This window comes from Pristiophorus japonicus, chromosome 27, assembly GCF_044704955.1.
Source record: "Pristiophorus japonicus isolate sPriJap1 chromosome 27, sPriJap1.hap1, whole genome shotgun sequence".
In the NCBI taxonomy this organism is placed as follows: Eukaryota; Metazoa; Chordata; class Chondrichthyes; family Pristiophoridae; genus Pristiophorus; species Pristiophorus japonicus.
This window is the reverse complement of record NC_092003.1, coordinates 4,404,345-4,416,871: the sequence shown is the minus strand read 5'-3', so window position 1 is coordinate 4,416,871 and position 12,527 is coordinate 4,404,345. Positions and strand designations below refer to the sequence as shown.

The 12,527-nt window shown below is 45.3% G+C and overlaps 1 protein-coding gene and 1 long non-coding RNA gene across 2 annotated transcripts in view; one reads left to right on the top strand and one right to left on the bottom strand.

Moving 5' to 3' along the window:
• Positions 1–12,527, bottom strand: part of LOC139239429 (ADP-ribose glycohydrolase MACROD1-like) — a 1,029,639-nt gene that overhangs the window by 750,623 nt on the left and 266,489 nt on the right. The window lies entirely within an intron of this gene.
• The window catches only part of LOC139239430 (uncharacterized), a 38,683-nt gene continuing 29,391 nt past the window's right edge, over positions 3,236–12,527 (top strand). The window contains exon 1 of the long non-coding RNA XR_011588653.1: positions 3,236–3,306. This is a non-coding gene — a long non-coding RNA (uncharacterized lncRNA). The remainder of the gene's footprint in view (positions 3,307–12,527) is intronic.

Below are 12,527 nucleotides of genomic sequence, written 5' to 3'. Positions count from 1 at the left end.
GTTGGAAAATGATCAACAATGCATCCACTATTTCGAGGGCCACTTCCTTAAGTACTCTGGAATGCGGACTATCAGGCCCTGGGGATTTATCGGCCTTCAATCCCACCAATTTCCGTAACACAGTTTCACGCCTAATAAGGATTTCCTTCAGTTCCTCCTTCTCACTAGACTCTCGGTCCCGTAATATTTCCAGAAGGTTATTTGTGTCTTCCTTCGTGAAGACAGAACCAAAGGATTTATTCAACTGGTCTGCCATTTCTTTGTTCCCCATTATAAATTCACCTGAATCTGACTGCAAAGGACCGACGTTTGTCTTCACTAATCGTTTTCTCTTCATATATCTATAGAAGTTTTTGCAGTCAGTTTTTATGTTCCCACATAAAAGGCAGATTTCCTTCCCTAAGGGTCATTAGATTGTGCAGCAGAAACTGGTCATCCTTTTCTGGAGAGGGGTGTGTTGCTTTTTAGTTACATCTCAAAGTGCTTTACAGTCAATTAGTGTTTTTTTTTAGTTGCAATGAAGTCTCAATGCTTTTGTAAACAGATACATAAGCCTGCACTTGCATACACTAGTGAACAAGTGTCAGCTGTGACTCAGTGGGTCACATTCTCACTTCGGAGTCAGCAGGTTGTGAGTTGAAGTCCCACTCCAGAGACTTGAGCACAAAATCTAAGCTGGGACTCCCAGTGCAGTACTGAGGGAGCACCGCACTGTCGGAGGGGCGGTACTGAGGGAGCGCCACACTGTCGGAGGGGCGGTACTGAGGGAGCGCCATACTGTCGGAGGGGCGGTACTGAGGGAGCGCCGCACTGTTGGAGGGGCAGTACTGAGGGAGCGCCGCACTGTTGGAGGGGCAGTACTGAGGGAGCACCGCACTGTCGGAGGGGCGGTACGGAGGGAGCACCGCATTGTCAGAGGGGCAGTACTGAGGAAGCGCCGCACTGTTGGAGGGACAGTACTGAGAGAGGGTGCATTGTCGGAGGGGCTGCAGTGAGGGAGGATGTACTGTCGGAGGGGCAGTACTGATGGAGGATGCACTGTCAGAAGGGTAGTACTGAGGGAGCCCCGCACTGTCGGAGGTGCCGTCTTTCAGATGAGACGTTAAACTGAGAACTGAGGCCCCACCTGCCCTCTCAGGTGGATGTCAACAATCCCATGGGCACTATTGGGAAAAGAGCAGAGGGAGCTTTCCCCAGTATCTTGACCAATATTTATCCCGATACAAACAGATGATCTGGTCCTCATCACATTGCTGTTTGTGGGATCTTGCTGTGTGCAAATTGGCTGCCGCATTTCCTACATACCAAAAGTGACTGCACTTCAAAAAGTACTTAATTGGCTGCAACGCGCTTTGGGATGTCTTGAGGTTGTGAATTGTATATAAATACAAGTCTTTCTTTTGCAAATTCTGCAGGAATGCGGGACAATGGCCGTTATCAGAAAAACACATTGGCGAGCGGGGGGAACGGGGGGCGGTGGGAGAGCTCTTCAGAGCTTGGCGTTATAGACCATTGTCAGGCACTGTAAAGACAGCATAACACAGCGCTGCACTGCACCTGGGGCTCCGCTCTCAAGATTTATGCTCAGTTTCTACCTTCTCAGTCGATCACCTCAGGGGCTACAGCAGAAACTTTGGCAGGGGATGAATAATATTTACATGAAAGACGCTGGCGTTTTTCTATTAAAAGCCGTCCAAGGTGCAGAGCTGCTCCAGTTCCAGTCACTAATCTCTAGGAGCGTTCAAGACAGGAACATGCTTCTTCCTGCGCTGTCGTACAGCAGGCACGGTGGAGCCAGCATGATATAGGTGAAAAGGCAAAATAAAAAGATAACTGTGACGCGGGAACTGAAGCATAAATGACATCTTGTAACTGCTCCTTCATCAACACTAACTTTTGTATTTCTAGCAGTATAGAGGAAAATATTCTTTAAAAAAAACTGAGCAGCCAGTGAAGAGGTAAATATCATTGTGAAGGACACCACCAAGAAAAAAAGAAAAGAAAGATTTGTATTTATATCGCGCCTTTCACGACCACCGGATGCTTTAGTCAATTAAGTAATTTTTGGAGTGTAGTCACTGTTGTAATGTGGGGAACGCGGCAGCCATTTTGCGCACAGCTAGCTCCCACAAACATTAGCTACCACTAATGACCCAGATCATCTGTTTTTGTTATGCTGATTGAGGGATAAATATTGGCCCAAGGATACCAGGGATAACTCCCCTGCTTTTCTTCGAAATAGTGGCCGTGGGATCTTTTACGACCACCTAAGAGGGCAGACGGGGCCTCGGTCTAATGTCTCATCCGAAAGACGGCACTTCCGACAGTGTGGGCGCTCCCTAGGAGTGTCGGCCTAGATTTTTCTGCTCGAGTCCCTGGAGTGGGGCTTGAACCCACAACTTTCTGACTTGGAGACAACGGTGCTACCCACTGAGCCACTGGCTGACGTTCAAAATGGTAGGCAGAGGATGCAAGGTAAGTGAGGAAGGAATAATTAACTGGCATCAAGCTGGGCGTTAGAAGCCTGAAGGCTGGGGGAGGACTGAGGGAGTTAAGACTTTCCAGTATTACTGCAACCAATTATAAAGCAACATACATCAACTAAAGGCAAAGACAGAAACATTAGGTCAAAAATTCCGGCCTCCCTGGGTCCGTACGGAGTTCCTACGGACCTGGGAAGGCATCGGAAATGCCGTTTTCCAGCACGCAATGCGCATGCGCTGGAAACCGGCATTTCCGATCTGTCAAGTTTCTGGCTTGACAGATGGCCGCATCTCGGGAGCGAAAAATAAGTGGAAATTTCCAATATTTACGCTTACAAGTGTCCTCAAAAATCTTGCACCTGAAAAAGCAGGTGCATAGCCTACTTTTACAGGCGCAAGTGTTTTAAAAAAAACACAAAAACATATAAAAATAAAATTATTAAAACATATTTTATCATTAAAACCCTCCTCACAACGGTAAGTTTATTTTTAAAAACGTTAAAAAAAATCAGGAAATTATTTTTTTTAAGACATTAATAACTTTAATTTAAATGAATGTAGTATAATTATTTTCTATTTTTTAATAGTGTTTTGGGTGTTTGGGGCTGTGTTTTGGGTGTTTCGGGCTCTATCACAATCATAGTAATAGGAGTTTAGGACCCTACGGAACTCCTATTACTATGATACTTTACCTGATTGGCTGCCCAGAGCCATGTGACTCCAGCTGTCGGCCTGCGCATGCATCGACGTGCACACGCTGCGACTGGCAGTCAGGAGAGGCCTCAGCATCGGAAAGTCGAACGTGGGCATCAGCTTAAGATAGGTGCGTATTTTTTCTCTAAAATGCCCGCGGGAAGGCCAAAATGGAATTTCAGGGCCAATATCTTACATGTACAGAATAGGCACAAGGAGGTGTGAACAAGGCAGTAATCCAATAGGGGGAGTCATCTGAAATCTAGAATGAGATTACAGCCTGGAAGGCTTTAAATTATACTGGTGCATGTCCCCAGGCGCAGTCCACAATGAGTCAGAGGATGTGTTGGTTATACATGTAACTCATTTTTTTTGCCAAGTGGCTGGAGCAGGACAGTGTAGCAAGTCGTAGCAAGGAAAGATCGCAGTTCAGTACCTTTAACGATTCAGTAGCTATTATCAGCGAAAGGCAAAGACGGAAACAATAGGAACTGTGCCAAACGCATCATGTATATGCAAATGTTGTTGGATTATTCAGTGTTTGCAAGCAGCATTTTGCATTCATTGAATGAGTTGGAAGAAGCACAAGTTTTGTTTTGGTCCTTTGCAGCCCCAAAAATGAAGAGTTTTTTTTTCTACGTAGGTTAGTAATAAGCTAATTAGTTTGTGAAGTGTGATTAGGGTCTGCTGAAGCTTTCTTAATGCAGCATAGTTGAGCAGATGGCAATTCTGACCCAGGATAGTTTTGGTGCAGGAGTTTGATCATATAGAATGAAGCAAATCTTAGATGGCAGGGCGTTCATGAACTGAATGTTCTGCGTGGGGTAGGAAGGGAGTTGCGGAGGGGGAATACTCTTCCCAATTCTCTGCCCTCTTCATTTTGCTGACTCTTTGCCAGTGTACGGTTCCATGCAATTATAGGAGCAGGGAGGTCTTACTACAGTTGTACAGGCCCTTGGTGAGGCCACACCTTGAATATTGTGTACAGTTTTGGTCTCCTAATCTGAGGAAGGACATTCTTGCCGTTGAGGGAGTGCAGCGAAGGTTCACCAGACTGATTCCTGGGATGGCAGGACTGACATATGAAGAAAGACTGGATCGACTAGGATTATATACACTGGAATTTAGAAGAATGAGAGGGGATCTCATAGAAGCATATAAAATTCTGACGGGATTGGACTGGTTAGATGCAGGAAGAATGTTCCCGATGTTGGGGAAGTCCAGAACCAGGGGTCACAGTCTAAGGATAAGGGGTAAGCCATTTAGGACCGAGATGAGGAGAAACTTCTTCACTCAGAGAGTGGTGAACCTGTGGAATTCTCTACCACAGAAAGTTGTTGAGGCCAGTTCGTTAGATATATTCAAAAGAGAGTTAGATGTGGCCCTTATGGCTAAAGGGATCAGGGGGGGTATGGGGAGAAAGCAGGAATGGGGTACTGAAGTTGCATGATCAGCCATGATCATATTGAATGGTGGTGCAGGCTCGAAGGGCCGAGTGGCCTACTCCTGCACCTATTTTCTATGTTTCTAATTCATACTTCATCTGTGAGCCAAGTCAATGAGTCCAGCAGGCTATTTGATCGGTGGCAATCACAGCCCAGCCTTGAGCTCGCCTAATGTAGATTCACAGGTACTTACACCAGAGATCCTCTTATTTTTTCTCGGGATGTAAGCGACATGGCAGAGCTGCATTCTTTGCCCATGCACAAGTGTCCTGAGAAAGTGGTGTTGGGCCTTCTCCTTGAACCGCTACAGTCAGTCCTCGTGCCAATGGTGCTGCCACAATGCTGTTGATTTCAAGTCAGGAATTCCAGGATTCTGTCCCAGCGACGTTCCCGTACTGTCAGGATGGTTTGTGACTTGGACGGGAACGTCGAGGTACAGGTGTTTCCGAGACATTGCTGCTCTTGTCTTTCTCAGTGGTAGAGGTCACAACAACAACTTGTATTTATATAGCGCCTTTAACGTAGTGAAATGTCCCAAGGCGCTTCACAGGAGTATTATGCAATAAAAATCTGACATTGAGCCGCATAAGTAGAAATTAGGGGCTAGAAATTTGCAACCCTAACGATCGATTTGGATCCATTTTTGGGCGTTAAAAGTTTTTTTTGGGTGCTAAATAAATTTAAGGACATTTTGCTAGGTTTGGGTTCGGGTGGCGAATTTCTAGATTGGCACCGGAGACCAATAAACGGCGCTTTGCAGGTTGGGTGTTGATACGGGTTGTGTGTGAAAAGTTGTTCAAAGCAAAGTTCTCTGTGGGCCGCGCGGTGGCAGCGAAAAGACTGAGAAATGCCGCGAGGGAAGATAAAGGGAAGACGCACCGGCCTTGGGAGACCTTTCCGTGGGTCACTCTGAATAAATATACATCTTCAAAGACTAAACTCTGCAAAACCACTTGCAATTCGATTCACCTCCCACCCCAAACCATAAAATAGCGAGGACTTCTGCAAATGACTGAGTTGAAAATGCAAATCAATCAACCGATGCAAAATGGAAACATTTAAAGTTTTTTAAAATTAAAGAGTTGAATATTATTTAATGGTTGCAATGTACAGATAAACCCTTTCGGATAGCACTGCCTTTTTAACCGTTCAACTGCAGAGGAAGAATTGAACCAATCCAGATGTTAATGACAATATGAGAAGCGTTCATCTCTTTCAGATCTTTTTTGCGCATGCGCAGAACGGGCGTTATTTTTAACACCAAAAAATTTATCTCCATCCTTAAAAACGGTGGTATTTTAGCGCTACGCCAAAATTAAAAAACTTTTGGTGAAAATTAAGTCTTTTTTTAAGCATTATTTCAGCATTTTTTTAAAAAACAGCCGTTATTTGCAAATAACACTAAAAAACGCTACTATTCTTAAATGTGGAAATTCTAGCCCAATGGCAGGTGAAAAATAGTTTGGTCAAAGAGGCAGGTTTTAAGGAGCATTTTGAAGGAGGAAAAAGAGGTAGAGAGGTGGAGAGGTTTTGGGAAGAAGTTCCAGAGCTTGTGGCCCAGGCAACAGAAGTGCAGCTGTTCGGCCGGGTCGGGCAGGACCCTATGATGCGACAGGTCGATGGAAAGAATCCTGTAACAATTGTTGAGCGATTATAATCAGGGATGCTCAGGAGGGCAGAATTAGAGGAGCGCAGACATCTCGGTGGGTTGTGGGGCTGGAGGAGATTACAGAGATGGGGAGGAGCGAGGCTTTGGAGGGATTTGAAAATGTTTGAGAATTTTGAAATCGAGGCGTTGCTTAACCAGAAGCCAATGTAGGTCAGCGAGCACAGGGGTGATGGTGAGCGGGACTTGGTGCGAGTTAGGACACGGGCAGCTGAGTTTGACATGAAGAAAGGTTGAGCAGGTTGGGCCTATACTCATTGGAGTTTAGAAGAATGAGAGGTGATCTTATTGAAACATGCAAGATACTGAAGGGGCTCGACAAGGTAAATTCAGAGAGGATGTTTCCACTCATGGGGGAACCTAGAATTAGGGGGCATAGTTTAAGAATAAGGGGTCACCCGTTTAGAACTATGAGGAGGAGGAATTTCTTCTCTCAACGGGTAGTAAATCTGTGGAATTCTCTGCCCCAGAGAGCTGTGGAGGCTGGGTCATTGAATATATTTAAGGTGGAGACACACAGATTTTTGAAAGATAAGGGACTGAAGGGTTATGGAGAACGGGCAGGGAAGTGGAGCTGAGCCCAAGGTCAGATATGATTTTATAGAATGGCGGAGCAGGATTGAGGGGCCGAATGGCCTCCTCCTGCTCCTGTTTCTTAAGTTTTGGATCAATCCTAAGGTGTGAGACTCGTGTTCGGACCTACCCTAGACCAAACACAACGGGCAGACTGCTTCTCAATCAAACCAATTACCAATGCCAGATGGTTAGAATTTGGACAATGGAACAGGCTGAAGGCAATTCCTGATCAAATGACCTTTGGGCCAGCATTGATAGTGTTTTTCATTATCACAACAGCAATTGGATGTTTGTTCTTTTAATTATTGTGCGATCACAACAGAAAAAACACATTGTACTATTCCCTGATTTACAATCTGAATCTGAACACAGCGCTAATGATGTGACTTCAGAACCAACTGCTGCTATTAACATGGGACATCAGGTCTTTCAGGAACGCCTGCTTTGTTGTCAATCTACCAAATGCCAAGTCTTAGCAGGGCTAATTTTCCTATTTACACAGACGCATGAAATTACTCTTGGGGAAAGTATTTGCTTTTAGACATGCCGAAATAAAAACACAATTCACCAGCTACCAGCAACTTATCCCTGATAAGCTGAATGAATAAAATCTTTGTCAGCACAAGTTTTAAGAGGCTTCCCCCTTCCACAGACACACACACCAGCCCTGAGTTGCTAATTCTGCAAGAAGCCACTAGAGTTGCATCTTCAAAGGGCACAACAGAAACTCCTGAAAATATTGGAGCAAGGGATCCATTGTTTCACATCCATATAATGATGTTATTTTGTGCAGAATGGGGCTATGGGGCGGAAGAATGCGGAGGGGTTTTATCTTGCTCGGTTTCAAGAGCTCCTTCAAATGTCTCAGCTGGATTTTCTTACGCCGAGGGAAGGACCAAGTGGCTCCTTTAATCTTCTTTTAGTTTGTGGGTAAGTTCTGCAACCCCTTTGTCTGGAGTTTTCTCTCCGACACTCGCAGTGCAGGGTAACCTTGGTATCTTATAGCCAAGGGGTTGGGTGTAAGCCAGGTTACTGGCAATTCCTTCCACCCCACCCCCGCACCAAGGTCCCAGTCGGCCAGAGTACAAGGTGCCATCTGATACCTTGCCCAAGAGGTCATTCTTCTTCTCGTGCCAACCGAGACAGTGAAACTCCAGACAGTGACGATTCCGCTCATTTCCTGACATCTGCACTTGAGCGCTTACCGGGACCATGATCCTGGCTGATTTCTTCCCTCCCTGGCCCAGGGCATTGAGGCCAAATGCTCTGTCCCTGTTGCCCTGTGTGCTGAGACCGACGAACTGAGTGCAGAGTGGGCGTTAAACCTCACGGGTATGGCTCCATTTCACACTCGGCTCGGTATTAAATCAACGGAGCTGCCACAGCAGCACAAACGGGGCTCTGCTGAGGCAGTCCACAAGACAGCTATGTTCCTGTGGGAGGGACGAAGGCGATATATTCAATAGATAAAGAAAGACTTGGATTTATACAGCGCCTTTCACAACTACCAGACGTCTCAAAGCGCTTTACAGCCAATAAAGTACTTTTGGAGTGTAGTCACTGTTGTAATGTAGGAAACGCGGCAGTCAATTTGCGCACAGCAAGCTCCCACAAACAGCAATGTGATAATGACCAGATAATCAGTTTTTTTTGCCATGTTGATTGAGGGATAAATCACCGGGACATCGGGGAGAACTCCCCTGCTCTTCTTCCAAATAGTGCCACAGGATCTTTTACATCCACCTGAGAGCAGACAGGGCCTCAGTTTAACATCGCATCCGAAAAACGGCACCTCCAACAGTGCAGCGCTCCCACAGTGTCAACCTTCGGACTCAGAAGCGAGAGTGCTACCCTATGAGCCACAGCTGACACTACATTAAAGGTGCTATATAAATACAAGTTGTTGTTGTTGATACGTGCAACACCAAAGAGTAGAAAGCCACAAGAGTGACCAGATTTACCTTTTTCCATTTCAGAACAAATATTCAGGCATTTGTTATGATTTCTGCAAGTATAACAACAGGGTTTACACAATGGCAATAAAAGCATCGGGAGGCTTCCATAGCACTTCGCGCGGTGCTGAAAGCTGTTTTTCGCAAGTTGCATTCACTCAATCAGGAAAAAAATCAATGAGGCCATTTTGGCAGATGCAGTCAGCCTTTAAAACCTCTGATAAGGATATTTAAAAAAAACTTTCTGTAAATTTGAGACAACATTCTACACATCACCGAGATTATGAAATAAAATTAATTGATCACATTCTTTTCCTTTGCGCCAATAGTCTGCGTCTAATTAAAAGCCTCTCACGCAGTCAAGTAAAGATGTCCTGTACTTATGAGATGGATCTGGCTTTCAGTTAATGGTCTGTTCTGTACATTGTCAGAGGCTCCTGCTGCTGTACGATCCATCCCACTTATATTGCAGTGTGGATTCCAAGGCGCTGGAATAACAGGAAACAGTTGGTTTAAATTTCCTGCTTTTCCTTTTTGGCAATATGGCGACCTTCATTGGCTGAGGAATTTACATTCAGACCAGCCAAGGAGAAAAACACTTGGCTGGCCTGTATCAAAGGGCTGAGCTAGCCAACCACTCCGTGCTGCAACATATTGACAGTCCTACTCATGGCCAATTATTTTTAAATGATCGTCCTTCTCGGACGAGGATTTGTTGACACAAAAGGTCCCCTTGTGTCAGCTGTGGCTCAGTGGGCAGCACACTCGCCTGAGTCAGAAGGTTGTGGGTTTAAGTCCCACTCCAGGGACTTGAGTATAAAAAAATCTCAGCTGACACTCCAGTGCAGTGCTGAGGGAGCGCCACACTGTCGGAGGGGCCGTCTTTCGGATGAGGCGTTAAACCGAGGTCTCGTCTGCTCTCTCAAGTGGACATAAAAGATCCCACAGCACTATTTCGAAGAGCAGCAGGGGAGTAATCCCTGGTATCCTGGCCAATATTTATCCCTCGATCAACCTTACAAAAAAACAGATGATCTGGTCATTATCACATTGCTGTTTGTGGGAGCTTGCTTGTTTTCAAATTGGCTGCCGCGTTTCCTACATTACAACAGTGACTACACTTCAACAGTACTTAGTTGGATGTAAAACACTTTGAGACATCCGGTGGTCGTGAAAGGTGCTATATAAATCCAAGCCTTTCTTTCTTTTTCTGCTGAGCCCAGTGACTCTTGCTATGGCTACCCTCTGCTACCCTGCCCATTCTTCATGTGTCAACCTAGACAGTGACCATTGTTGCACATTGGGAAAGTTAACAGTCGAATTACTTCATATCTTAAAGCAATAGGTTTTCCTGGAAGTGTCGCAAAAGGAATGCATTGACCGACTTTCCGATATAAACAGGATGACATTGAAGTATCTGAGAAGACATTTGCTTGTTTTCTGAAATGTAAAGTGCTTGAGTAAGGGGATGAGTGTTAGTGATGATGTCACCCATGAATGGTTACTGTTTAGTTTTATGGTAATAAACATGGGAAGTAGGTATCCATTAGATACAGATAACAATTGGTCAAAGATGCTAGAAAATGTCACGTCAGGAAGTCTCGTTTAAGGGAAATGGTGCTGAGGTAAACAACTGCAAACTGTTTACAAAGATAGTCTGTGTTTCCAGAGGACTCGGGAAATACATATGTAATTTTGACATTTTCATTTGATGTAGTCAAAATATGGTGTATAAAGGATCATGGTTTTCAGCAGTTTGTCAGAGAGTACTCGGAAGATACAGAATCCATTAAAGTCACTCTTTCTCTGCAGTTAAGGCTGATCACCTACACCTGTGCATTAATATAAAATTCTAGAACAATTATGACACAGAAGGAGGCCATTTGGCCGATCGTGTCCATGCCGGCCAAAAAAGAGCTAGTCGGCCTGATCCTACCTTCCAGCACTAGGTCCGTGGCCCTGTCGGTCCTCGCGATGATCAGCAATCAGGAATTGGAACCACAAAGGAATTTTTCTATCCTTAGACCCTGGCCCCAGGGAAGATGTTTCCCCCGGGCTGGGATGTCTAGAACCAGGGGTTACAGTCTCAGAATGAGGGGTCAGCCATTTAGGACTGAGATGAGGAGAAACTTCTTCACTCAGAGGATGGTGAATCTTTGGAATTCTCTGCCCCAGAGGGCTGTGGAGGCTCAGTCGTTGAGTATATTCAAGACAGAGATCGATGGATTTTTGGAACATTAAGGGAATCAAGGGATATGGGGAGAGTGCAGGAAAGTGGAGTGGAGGTCGCTGATCAGCCATGATCGTATTGAATGGTGGTGCAGGCTCCTATTTCTTATGTTCTATGATAACATATAGGAGCCCTACTGTTGCTCTCGCTGGGATGCCCAACTCCAAATAGGCCAGGGATCACAACGCTGAGCCACTGAGAGCCGATATATGGTTTTAACTGGCGTCTTAGATTCGCGAACTTTGGAAGCTTCCTGTTGGGTCCCATTTTCCTCACAACCGTTGTTCTCCAACAGGAAAGGAGCTGCTGTAAATCTCTAGCTTGGAAGCAGGAGAGCAATTGTGCAAAAACCACTGTAAAGGACAATCATTGGCGATGACATCGTAGTCGCTAAAACAAGCCACCAGACCTCTATGACTTAGAAGCTGCCACAACCCCTTCTCCCCCAGATGATTAATCGTCTGCAGCACCCCCGTAACTTGAGTTCACAAAATAATAACACCCTCCCCCATCACTAAAACAGTTTATCTGGTCATTATCACATTGCTGTTTGTGGGAGCTTGCTGTGCGTAAATTGGCTGCCGCGTTTCCCACGTTACAACAGTGACTACACTCCAGAGTACTTTATTGGCTGTAAAGCGCTTTGAGACCTCCGGTGGTCGTGAAAGATGCAATATAAATGCAAGTTTTTCTTTCTTTCATACTGGCTACGTCAGTGCAAGGCAATATTTCCAATTGTCAACGGCTCTCCCCACCAATCTCTTGCCACAACTAATCACAGGGGATGAACAGGAGCACTGTATATGGATTTAAACAACAGGCTACATGGTTTAAATGCCCTTTTTTGAATGCTTCTGTGAGCAGCTAGGAAGAAGAAATAAGAACATAAGAATTATGTCTACCTCTGTCTTGAATATACAAAGACTGAGCCTCCACAGCTCTCTGGGACAGACAATTCCAAAGGTTCACCACCCTCTGAGTGAAGAAATTTCTCCTCATCTCAGTCCTAAATGGCCAGCCCCTTATCCTGAGACTGTGACCCCTGGTTCGAGACTCCCCAGCCCGGGGTAAACACCCTCCCTGCACCCACCCTGTCAAGCCCTGTAAGTATTTTGTATGTTTCAATGAGATCACCTCTCATTCTTCTAAACTCTAGAGAATATCGGCCCAGTCTGCTCAATCTCTCCATAGTCTGCTCAATCCCCCCAACCCAGGAATCAGTCTGGTGAACCTTCGTTGCATTCCATCTCTGGCAAGTATATCCTTCCTTTGGTAAGGAGACCAAAACTGTGCACAATATTCCAGGTGCGGTTTCACCAAGGCCCTATATAATTGCAGTAAAACATCTTTACTCTTATACTCAAATCCTTTTGTAATCAAGGCCAACATATTATTTGCTTTCTGAATTGCTTGCTGCACCCGCATGTTAACTTTCAGTGATTGGTGCACAAGGACAGCCAGGTCCCTCTGAACACCAACATT